General features: G+C 45.3%; 1 long non-coding RNA gene across 1 annotated transcript; it reads right to left on the reverse strand.

The window, feature by feature from the left end:
* Positions 1-9,297: 9,297 nt before the first annotated feature.
* On the reverse strand, positions 9,298-11,191 carry LOC138850326 (uncharacterized). Its single transcript, XR_011390041.2, has 2 exons — positions 11,100-11,191; positions 9,298-9,640 (listed from the first exon to the last, which is right to left on the reverse strand). It is a non-coding gene; the product is annotated as an uncharacterized LOC138850326 (long non-coding RNA).
* Between the last annotated feature and the right edge of the window lie 911 nt (positions 11,192-12,102).

Raw genomic sequence — 12,102 nt, forward strand, 5'->3', positions numbered from 1 at the left:
CACGGGCAAAACCCCAAACCCCCACCATGAAGGAAAGGACAGCTGTCAGGGCCTGGGTGGCCCTGGGCTCAGTTTCACATTCATGCCCTGCAGTGACCTGGGCTTGTCCTGTTTAGGCTGTAACAAGGGACACTTGGGGCCAGCTGGCCCCATCCCTTCACTGACCCCTGAGGTCAGCGGCCTTGCTGACTCCACCCCCCATAGCTGACTGAAAAGTAGCTGCAGACCAGCTCAGTGGCCACGTGGGTGACAGAGTCGCACAGGAGCTCAGCCTGTCTCAGCCACCGGCCTGCTGTGTCCCCTCGGTGGGTCACTCATCCTCTCCTGCTCATCAGTGGGATGCCCCTAGGAGCTGCCTCACAAGGCGGGTATCTGGCCGAGTGGTTAAGGCGCCCGGGGCCCACGTCAGAGTGCCTGGGCTCCATCCCCAGCTCCGCCTCCTGACTCCAGCCTTGCCAGGTCCGATTCTGAGAGGCGGTGGTGATGCTCTGAGTCGCCGGGTTCCTGCCGCCCCCAGGGACGGACCTGGATTGAGTGTCAGGCTCCTGACTCCGGGGCCAGCCCAGTCCCGGCTGTGGCAAGAATTTGGGGAGAGAACTGACAGGTGGGATCCATGTCTCTCTCTCTTCTCCCTCTCCTCCTCTTCCTCCTCCTTTTCCACAAATAAACAAATGTTTTAGAATGTAAGGGGTGATCTCATTTCCGACCGCTGGAGAGAATTTGGAGCCGGCCCCGTGGGGAGCCGCAGCCCTCAGTGACGTCATTCTCGCTGCCTCCCTATCCATTTCCTCCTCACTGGGAGAGACACTGGGGAGAAAGCCCAGGCTGTTTCCTTTCTTCCCCTTCAACTTCCAGGCTCTCGCTTTGTCTTGTGACTCTAGTCTGATGGGACGATGCTAGGGCGCCTGCGAGGTCAGCCCCACGGTGTTTTCCACCCCTGCTGGGTTTTGCTCTGCGCTCAGGAAGCCCTTCTCCCTCCCACGGACACAGTTTGTACGGCTTCACTCCAGGTCCAGATGAGGCACCTGACCCTTGTCTGAGACAGATGGGGACTCCAAGGGGGCGGGCCCCGGCCATCCAGGGGGGCTGGGGGAGTATCTCGGGGCCAGCAGTGATGACTTAGCCATTGCAGCAGAATGACGATGCAGCTTTCTGTTCAAAAGGCTGTTTGTTCTGGAAAATTCCAAACAGAAACTCAGCGAAGGCTCTGGGCTCTTGTGTCATCCCTGCCCCCACAATTCTGCTCCCCGCTCTACACACCCTGCCCCGCCCCCACACACAGGTGCACACTCCACCCACTCTGCCGTGCAGTGGCTCCCGCTGGCTTCCTGCTCAGATCCACTCTAACACCCAGCCCCTTTTCTTCTCGGAACCCTTCCCCAGAGACGCCAGGAGTGCAAAGAGGGCTGAAGGTCACGAGCCCACTCCCCACTCTGCCCTGCCTCCAGGAGATCAGCGCCTGGGCCCTGGCTGCCTCCCCTCCTGGATGCTGAGATACCAGGAGCACCCTCTCCGAGGTCACCTGCTCCCCCAAATGCCTTACTGTCCATGGTTCTCCTCCTTCGCTCCCCTTCGCTGTTCTGTGGCTCTCTTTTACGGGTGTGCTAGCTGAGGTTCATGAGTGGAAGGGCTGGTGCTCTGCTAGACACTTACCTGGGAGCCCCAAGTAAGTGGCAGGCAGAGCTAGGATGGGCACAGAGGCAGCCTGGCCCCAGACCCTCCGTGCTCACCAGCATCCTGCCTGGCCTCGACCGACTGCACTCTTGAGATGGTGGTGAAACCCACGTGTGCTTCATTTTTTTTGCAAAAGAGCATGAAATGGCTTTGCAACAGGAAAGATGAATTCATTCAACAGGTTCAGATTACTCCAGAGCACGGGTAGGGGGAAGTCATCTTAAGTGTTGCCACAAATGTTGTGATTGATCCTGAAATTCAGCTTTGAGCTTCCTGGCAGCCAAGGCAAAAAAAAAAAAAAAAAAAAAAAAAAAAAAAAAAAAAAAAAAAAAAACCAACCAACAACAACAACGGAGTTCCAACACTCTTACTATCAGAAAAGAGGAAGCAGATAGATCGCTTCCTCCACAGGAACAAATATTTCCAGGAAACAACTCAGAGAGAGGCTTCTCATGCAGAGCCCCACATCAGGGACGTGATGGAACACAGTGAATTCGAACAACTTGACAGGAGCACACGGGAGACATTTAGGGTGAGCAGAGGGGCACTGTGCCAGACTCAGAGGCCTCAGCCTGTGGACTGCCTGCCGGCCAGAGCTCACAAAAGCCAGAATTTTCCCCCCGTGTGTCTCAACTCTGAACCGGACTTTGTCTTTTGAGAACAAGTGTACTGCAGTTTGTTTTCTGACAGGTCTCAAAGTGCAGCAGGTGCACATGGGCAGAGCCCCAGTCTAAGGAAGCCAGAGGTGCCCTGAGAAGGGTGATCCTGTTCCTGTACACTTACCAGATATCTTTTAAGCGTCCTTTGTGTGTCAGATGGAGAAGGAACCAATGAAATAAATAATACATGATTCATTAGCAGGAAAAAAATATACTTTTTGAGCATCTATTATGTATCAAGCAATGCGCTGGGTCCTTTGCACCTCACTTAGTGCTTCTTATAAGTAAATTAATCTGGGCAGGGGGCTGGCACCTGGTTAAGATGCCACTCGGGATGCCCATATCCCACATCAAAGTGCCTGGGTTCAAGTCTCAGCTCCCCTTCCAATTCCAACTCCCTGCTGTTGCTCCCTCAAGGAGGCAGTAGGTGACATCTGAGACTTGGGTCCCTGACACCCCTATGGGAGACTCAGATTCAGGACCAGACTTCTGATTTTGACCTGGACCAGTGCCAGCTATTGTAGGCGTTTGAGGAGTGAACCAGCAAGTAAAAGATCTTCGTTTCTCTCTCCCTCCCCACCCCTTTCAAACAAGATAATCAAGCATTATTATCACTCACCAAAGCATAGGACCAGATAGCAAGCAAACCCTCCCTTGCAGGCAGCATTCCCAGCTTAGGCACTCAGGATGCCCATAAAATAAACCCACACTTGAAAAAAAACACCAAACACATGAGGAGGCAATGATTAGCAGAAACACCAAACAACAGAGTTAGAGCCTTAAGAAAAACAGAAATTATAACAGAGGTTTTTTTTTTTTTTTAAAGAAATAAGAGATTGCAAAAGTGATCAAGAAATAAGTTAATAAAACAATGTGTCAGACCTAGGAAAAATCACAGGAGAACCTGGGAAAAGGAAAAGTGATAACTGATTATTGGAACTGAATATTCAATAAATGGGTCAAACAGCACATTAGATGCGATTGAGACAATGAGCCAGTGGACAGATCTGAAGAAGTGACACAGATTTCAGCAGAGAAAACACATGAAGGAAAGGTTAAAAAGAGACAGAGGGTAGGCAGAAAGTAAGTTCCAGAATGAGGAGAGAGAGAGAGTGATACAGAGGGTAGGCAGAAAGTAAGTTCCAGAATGAGGAGAGAGAGAGAGAGTGATATTGGAAGAGATGCTGGCTGGGAATTTTCCAGAACTGATAAAAAGTCAGACTTCACAGGTAGTGGAGCATAACATAGACCTAGGGGCCTGTGCTGTGGCACAGTGGTAAAGCCGCTGCCTGCAGTGTTGGCTTCCCATATGGGCACCGGTTCGAGTCCCATCTGCTCCACTTCTGATCTAGCTCTCTGCTATGTCCCGGGAAGATGGCCCAAGTCCTTGGCCCCTTGCAACTGCATGGAAGACCTGGAAGAAGCTCCTGGCTCCTGGCTTTGGATTGGCACAGGTCCACCCATTGCATCTATCTGGGGAATGAACCAGCAGGTAGAAGACCTTTCTCTCTCTCTGCCTCTGCCTCTCTGTAACTCTGCCTTTCAAATAAATAAATAAAACTTTGGGAAAAAAAAAAGAAAGAAACCTACGACTGATCACAGTGTAGTAGAACTGCCTACCAGCTGCATAGAAAGGATGCAGCCCCTGAAAGGAGAGGGGAGGGTCATTAGAAGACAACAGGCCCCTCGAATGCAACAGTGAAACTCAGAAGACAGGGACTATCTTCAAAGCCCAGAGGAAGAGCTGGAATCCTGGCATAGTGGGTTAAGTCACTGCCTATGACACTGGCATCCCATATCAGAGCACTGGCTTGAGTCCTGACTGTTCTGCATCTGATCCAGCTCCCTGAGAAAAGCACCAGAAGATGGACCAAGGGCTTTTGCTCCTGCCACCCATGTGGGAGACCTAAATGTAGCTCCTGGCTCCTGACTTTGGCCTGGCCCTGCCCTGGCTTTGCAGGCACTTGGGAAGTAAGCCAGAGGATGGAAGGAAGATTCTCTCTCTCTCTCTATCTCTCTCTCTCTCTCTCTAACTCTGCTTTTCAAATAATAAACCTTTTTTAAAAATTTCAGAGGAAAAATAGCCTTCAGCCTCAAACTGTGAATTTAGCAAAACCATCTTCCAAGGCTGAGGGTGCAGTGGACATATCTTGATGTTTTCTTCAGATAAAGAAACACAGAAGGAGTTCACCAACAGCAATTTTTGACCAAAGGAAACCCCTGAAGAATGTGTTGTAAGAAAAAGGGAAATTATCCCAGAAGGAAGGACTGGTGTGCAAGAAAGAAAGATAAGCAAAGAAATTGATATACATGGAGATAAATCTATGCAAGCATTGTATAAAATAATGACAACATGAGGGAATAGAAAGGGAAAAATTGAAATGCTGCATATATATACATATATAAAAATGTAAATCTGTAGGAGAAGATCAAAGTCAAAGTGTGCTTGTATTATTCGGGTGGGGGGTTTCACATACTAATTACATTATATTTTGTTCGGTCTGCAAAAGCAACCACTTCATTAGAATTGCTAAAGCAACCACCAGAAATAAACAGCATATAGACTCCAAATCAATAGGAAAGGATGGAATAAGAAGCAAAGTCAATGCAACGGTAGAGAAGCAAGAAAGTTGGGGGAGAAAGCATAGGGGGAAAAATAGAAGAAAGATCATAAACATAGGACAAATATAAAACAGTCACGATAAACTTAAGAATTATAAATATGCAGATAGAGAGAGTTTGGATTTTTTAAAATCCAGTTGTTTGCTGTGTACAGTGACACAACTGAAATACGAAGAGACAGGTGTTTGAAGAACAGCTACTGGCAAGTGTCTAGCACAGTGCTTAAAACGCCGCCTGGGGCACCTGCAGAGTGCATGGTTCAAGTCCCCGCTACTCTGCTGCAATCCAGCTTCTTGTCAGTGCAGCTGGGGAGGCAGTGGATGATGGCTCAAGTACCTGCGGTCCTGCCACCATGCGCTAGGCCAGGATGGAGTTCTTGGCTCCTGGTTTTGGCCTGGCTCAGCCCTGGCTTTTGCAGACATTTGGGGAGTGAACCAGAGAATGGAAATGCTCTCTCGCTCTCTCTCTCTCTCTCTCTTTGTTGCTGCCTCTCTCTGTCACTCTTTCAAATCAATCAATATTAAAAAAAATGAAAAGCATTATTAGGGACAGAAAAGATCAGTACCTAAAGATTAAAAATTCACTGTTTTCTGGGAGAAGTAATTTGAAATCTGCATGGATTAAATAAAATATCTTCAAAAATTAGAAATTACAATACAAAATTGATAGAACTCATGAGACAAGACCTCTCTCATGGGGGCAGTTTTTTAAAAAAATTTATTTATTTATTTATTTAAAAGGGTGAATGACAGAACAAGAGAGAGAGGAAGGTGCTTCCATCTTCTGGTTCACTCTCTGAATGGCCACAACAGCCAGAGCTGAGCCAGGCCAAAGCCAGGAGACAGAAACTCCATGCAGGTCTCTCACATGAGTGGCAGGGGCTAAGCACTTGTCCTACCTTCTGCTTTCCAAGCACAACAGCGGGGAGCTGGGTTGGAAGTGGAGCAGCCAGGACTCGAACCAGCACTCTGATATAGGATGCCGGCATTGCAGATGGCAGCTGAGCCCACTGTACCAGGACACTAGGGGGCAGATTTTAAAACTCCCTCTCCATGATTGGGAGGCAGGAAATTAGTCAAAGAGGATCTGAACCACATAACAAGAAAGATTTAAGGAAATGTATGGGACACTCCATCTGATAGTTAGAGACTAAACCTCTCAAGCACACTTTTTTAAATTTTTATTGGCCACGTACTAAGTTGTAAAGTGAGTCTGAGCCCAAAGAACCATCATCAGACGGGTCGTGTTCTCTGACTGCAGTGTATTTAAATTAGAAACAGATCAATTCGACATTCACATACATTTGGAAATGTTAAAGCCTTCTTCAAGTAATGTGTGAGTCAAAGAAGAAATCATATTGGAAATTCAAAAACAGAGCAGAATGATAATGAAAACAGTGTCTATCAAAACGTGAGACCCACGCGTGGAAGCTGATCTCACGGAAGTGGAGAGTGGGGGCGGGCACCCGGCTCGGCAGCTGAAGCTGTGGCTAGAATGCCAACATCCCATATCAGAGTGCCTGGTTCGAGTCCTAACTCCTCCAATTCTAATCCAGCTCCTGCCAGTGCATACCCTTGGAGGCCCCAAGTGATAGCCCAAGTACCTGGGCCCATGCCACCCATATGGGAGACCCTAATGGAGCTCTAGGTTTCTGGCTCCCATCTGGACCAGCCCTGGCTACTGGGGGCATTTGGAAGTAAACCAGCAAGTGGAACTTTCTCTCTTTCTCCCTCTCTCTCACTCCCCCCCCTTCCTGCCTCCCCCACCACCACTCCCTTTCAAATAAAATGAAAATGAATAAATAAACAAACAACTTTTTGAAGAAGTGGAGAGTAGAGTAGTGGTTACCAGGAGCTGGGAGAGTGGAGGCTAGACAAGGGCTGGTTACTGGGTACAAAAATACAAAGAGGATGATTAAATTCTAGTGTTCTATAGCACAGTAGGGGTACTATAGCTAATAATAGATTTTTAAGATTTATTTTTTTATTTGAAAGGCAGAGTGACAGAGATAGGGGAGAAAAGGGGGGGGGGGAGCTGCTGATTTACTCCCCAAGTGCCCACAACAGCCAGGACCGGACCGGGTTAAAGCTAGGAGCCCAGAATTCTCTCCAGGTCTCTACCAGGGGCAGCAGGAGCCCAAGCACTCGAGCCATCATCTGCTGCCTTCCGGGATGCGTTAGCAGGAAACTGGATCCAAAGTGGATATAGCTGACAGGGATGTGGACACCCCAAGCGGCAGCTGAACCCACCCCTGGTTAACAATAATTTAGTGCATATTTCCAAATAGCTATAAGCCAGGATTTTGAATGTTCCCAATACAAAGAAACAATAAGTGTTTGAGGTGATGGATTTGCTAATTACCCTGATTTGATCATCACGCAATCCGTACATGTATCAAAATCTCACACTGTACCCCCAAACATGTATAATTATTATATGTCAATTAAAAATAAATTTAAAACTGTGAGATAAAGCAAAATAGTGCTTCTGATACAATGCAGAGCCTTGAAATTGTAGCCAAACTATAAATAAGCGAAGCTTCAAACTTGAGAAGTGGTAAGAAGCACCATAGAATAAGCCCAAAGGAAGTAGTAATAAAGCTAAGGAGAGAAATTAATTATTTCAAGCAAAGAGGCAATAGGAAACAAAATCAGCAGAGCCAAAAATTGGTTTTTGAGAAGACTCATAAACAGACAAACCCCTGGCAAAATTGATCTGAATAAAAGAGAGAAGTCCCTGGGAATTGTTATTAAAAAATACAAGAGGAGCCAACGTGCAGATGAGAAAGAGATTAGAGAGCTGGAGGTGTATGCTGTGAGCCACTCTGTGTCGGGAACAGCTCCCTCCAGCCACCACAAACGCCTGCAAAGAACGGAAGAGCCCAGTGTAACCTTGACCCCAAAACCTAACAAGGACACGAGGAGAACGGGTGTGGCGGGCTGGCTTCACTCGGGAGCTTGGACACTCGAGTCCCACACAGGGTAATCACAGCCTGAACCCGCAATGCCTAAACATGATCCATGGCCAAGCTGGAACAGCAAAGCGGCTCCAGTGCCTGAGTCTGTAAGTGGAGGCGCCCATCAACAAGCCAATCGAGAAAAACGCTGTTTTCTTTTTAAGACTTTTTTATTTTATTGTAAACTGACAATTTATAATTGCACATATTTATGAGGTACAAATTGACATTCTGACTTATGAATGATTTATGATTGGGAATAATTAAATCCATCTAACATAGCCATCAACTCAAATACTTATCATTTTTCGTAGCAAGAACATTTGAAATATGCACTTAGCAATTTTGAAATGTGCGTTACACTGTGATTAACTGTCTTCTCAACAGATGCAGAAGTGTTTGATATTATTTAACTCGGGATTTTTCTTGAAAAACTCTCAGCAGGGACGGGCGCTATGGTGCAGCAGGTTAAGCCACCACCTCCAGCGCCAGCATTCCATTTGGGTGCCTGTTTGAGTCCTGGCTGCTCCACTTCTGATGCAACTCCCTGCTGATGCGCCTGGGAAAGCAGCAGAGGATGGCCCAAGTCCCTGGGCCCCTGCCACCCACATAGGATACCCGGAGGAAGCTCCTGGCTCCTGGTTTTGGGCTGGCCCACCCTGGTTGTTGTGGCCTTTTTGGAAGTGAACCAGCAGATGGAAGATTTCTCTCTCTCTTTCTCTCTGTCTCACCTTCTCTCTTTCAAATAAATAAATCCCTCATTTTAAATAAATAAATAAACAAAATAAAAGCTCTCAGCAAACTAGGAATGGAAGGGGAATTTCCTGAACAATAAAGGTTATCTACCCAACAGCTCTAGAAAAGCATCACTCTAAAGGGAATACTAACATCCTCTTTAAAATCATGGAACGACACTGGCTGTTGCTTGGCCTGGAGGTTACGGTGCTCACATTCCAAGTCAGAGTACCTGGGTTCAGGCCCCAGCTCTGCTCCTGACTCCAGCTTCCTGCTAATGAACACGCTGGGAGGTAGCACGTGAGGCTCAAGCTTTTGGGGCCCTATCACCCCTGTGAGAGACCCAGATTGAGTTACCAGCTCCCAGCTTCAGCCTGGCCTAACTCCAACAGATAGATGGCTGATCTCTCTGTCTCTTTATCTCTCTGCCTCTCAAATCAATGAGTAAATAAATGCATAATAGAAACACAGAGATGCCCACTACCACTGTTTCTCTTCAAAGCCAAACTAGCATTCCAGCCAGGATAGTATGACAAAAAATGAAATACAACATAAAGATTGAAAGGGAAGAAATGTGAATTACATGTTTATTTACATAGGAACCAAAAAAACAATAAGTATTAGAATAAATTTAACAAAGTTTCTAGACCATTTTTTTAAAAAAATATTTATTTATTTATTTGAAAGGCAGATTTATAGAGAGAAAGAGGGGGAAAGAGATTTTCAATCCACTGATTCACTCCCAAAGTGGCTGCAAAGGCCAGAGCTGGGCCAATCTGAAGCCAGGATCCAGGAGCTTCTTCCAGGTCTCCCATGCGGGTGCAGGGACCCAAGCATTTGGGCCATCTTCTACTGCTTTCCCAGGCCATTAGCCAGGAGCTGGATTGAAAGTGGAGCAGCTGGGACTTGAACCATTGCCCATATAGGATGCTGGTGCTGCAGGAGGCACCTTTACATGCTACTCCACAGGGTCAGCCCTTTGACTTTTTAAACACTGTAATAAAAAGAAAAGAGAAAGTTATCTTTTCCTATAGGAGAAAAAATAGAATTTAGGAGGTGTACTTTTAAAAATATTTATCATCTTGAATTGCAAATAGAAATAAGTATGGGAGGAACTAACAAAAGATGTTTGAGAACTGGGTGGAGAGAGTCATATACTTTAAAGACAATTAAAAAATTTTTTTAAATCTTTCATGGATAAGAGTTTAATGATGTATTTAACAATGTCCCTCTAAATTCATCTGCAAAGTCAATGCAACTCCAATCATAACAGATTTTTTGTGGATCTAGACCAATGAATTCTAATATTTCTTAGAAGAACAAAAGCACAATAATAGACACTATTAGAAAAAGGGAAAATCGGGGCCGGAGCTGTGGCACAACAGGTTAACGCCCTGGCCTGAAGTGCCAGCATTCCATATGGACGCCGGTTCGAGATCCAGCTGCTCCACTTCCGATCCAGCTCTCTGCTATGGCCCGGAAAAGCAATAGAGGATGGCCCAAGTCCTTGGGCTCCTGCACCCACGTGGGAGGCCCAGAGGAAGCTCCTGGCTCCTGGCTTCGGATCAGCACAGTTCCGGCCGTTGCGGCCGTCTGGGGAGTGAACCAGCGGATGGAAGACCTCTCTCTCAATCTCTCTCTCTCTCTCTCTGCCTCTCCTTCTCTCTCTGTGTAACTCTGACTTTCAAATAAATAAATATTTAAAAAAGAGAGAGAGAATGGTGAGGGTACTTCCTCTCCCAATTATAGACTTAGAAAGATAAAATATTTGGGATAGTATGGGACTGACACTGGGATGATCAAATAGATCAATGGAATAGAATATTCCAATAGGAATAAACCATGAAATGTAGAAATCTGTTAAATGGCAAAGACAGAAATGGCATTGCAGATCACTGGTGAGCAGAGGAACTATCTGATAAGTGAGAGGTTGGATATCCACGTAAAAAACAGTGAAATTGGATCCTTTCTCCAAACCATAAATATTACCTCTTCATATGGATTAAAGACTTAAATATGAATGACACAACTTTGAAGCTCATAGAAGAAAATATAGGAGAGTATCCTTACAGTCTCAGAACAAGAAAGTCTTCTTTTGACAAAGGAAAAAGGTGCCAACCCCTAAGACATATTCTAAATTCAATTACATTAAAATAAATAAAGCCCTTAGAAAGAAAACAAGACCACCAAGCGGAAGAAGCTATTTGCAACATGCAAACATGAGCCAGCTGCAAACATGAGCAAAAGACAGGAACAGGCATTTCTCGGAAGTGGGACATGAAAGACCAATCAACAGATGAGAAGATCAGCTCCATTCATAATCAAGGAAAATGCAGATTGAGGCAACATGAGACAATTTAACACCCACGAAATGAAGAAAGCAAAAAAATGAAGACAGCTGACACCACCAAGGGTTGGCTAGGCTCCGGATCAATAAGAATACTCACACTCACCCGGTAGGAATGTAAATTAGTACAAGCATTTTGGGAAACAGGAGGGTATTTCTTGTAAGTTTAAGCATGTGCATCTCCCACTTACACAGCAGTTCTCCTTCTAAAGAAACATGGGAGCTTGTGCAACAGGAAAGATGTCTAAGAACGTTCTAGAAGCAAGAAGAAATTGGAAAACACCCCAATGGCCACTAACAAGAAGTGGGTGACATTAATTTTTAGTATAGCCAAACAGTGATCTATATAAATGAAAAATGAGTGTGTTTGTCAAAAGACAAAGTTACAATAAATTTACTTATAGATCTGACTTTTCTTTGGCATTCTTCAGTCACGGTAACCTCTATTCTACCAAACAGAGTGAGGGCTGCTGTCAGGCAACAGTAACACAGGGTTTTGTGAGATGCAAACAAGGAAACACAATAGTAGGAGCAAACTGATTTATTCACATCAGGTTACTTTTCTGTAAGAGTGAAGGCAGAAGGGACCTTCTTTTTTATTACTCATTTATTTTTCATAAAGCAGCTTTATTTTTTTTCTTTTTTTAACTTTTATTTAATGAATATAAATTTCCAAAGTACAGCTTGTAGAATACAATGGCTTCCCCCCCCATAACTTCCCTCCCACCCACAACCCTCCCCTTTCTCGTTCCTTCTCCTCTTCTACTAACATCGAGATTCATTTTCATTTATCTTATATATAGAAGATCAGTTTAGTATATATTAAATAAAGATTTCAACAGTTTGCACCCACATAGAAACACAAAGCGAAAAATACTGTTTGAGTACTAGTTATAGCATTAAATCACAGTGTACAGCACATTAAGGACCGAGATCCTACATGAGGAGTAAGTGCACAGTGACTCCTGTTGTTGACTTAACAAATTGACACTCTTGTTTATGGCATCAGTAATCTCCCTGGGCTCCAGTCATGAGTTGCCAAGGCTATGGAAGCCTTTTGAGTTCACCAACTCTTATCATGTTTAGACAAGGTCATAGTCAAAGTGGAG

Source organism: Oryctolagus cuniculus, chromosome 7 (genome assembly GCF_051225735.1).
Source record: "Oryctolagus cuniculus isolate XC-2025 breed Fujian yellow rabbit chromosome 7, ASM5122573v1, whole genome shotgun sequence".
Classification (NCBI taxonomy): Eukaryota; Metazoa; Chordata; class Mammalia; order Lagomorpha; family Leporidae; genus Oryctolagus; species Oryctolagus cuniculus.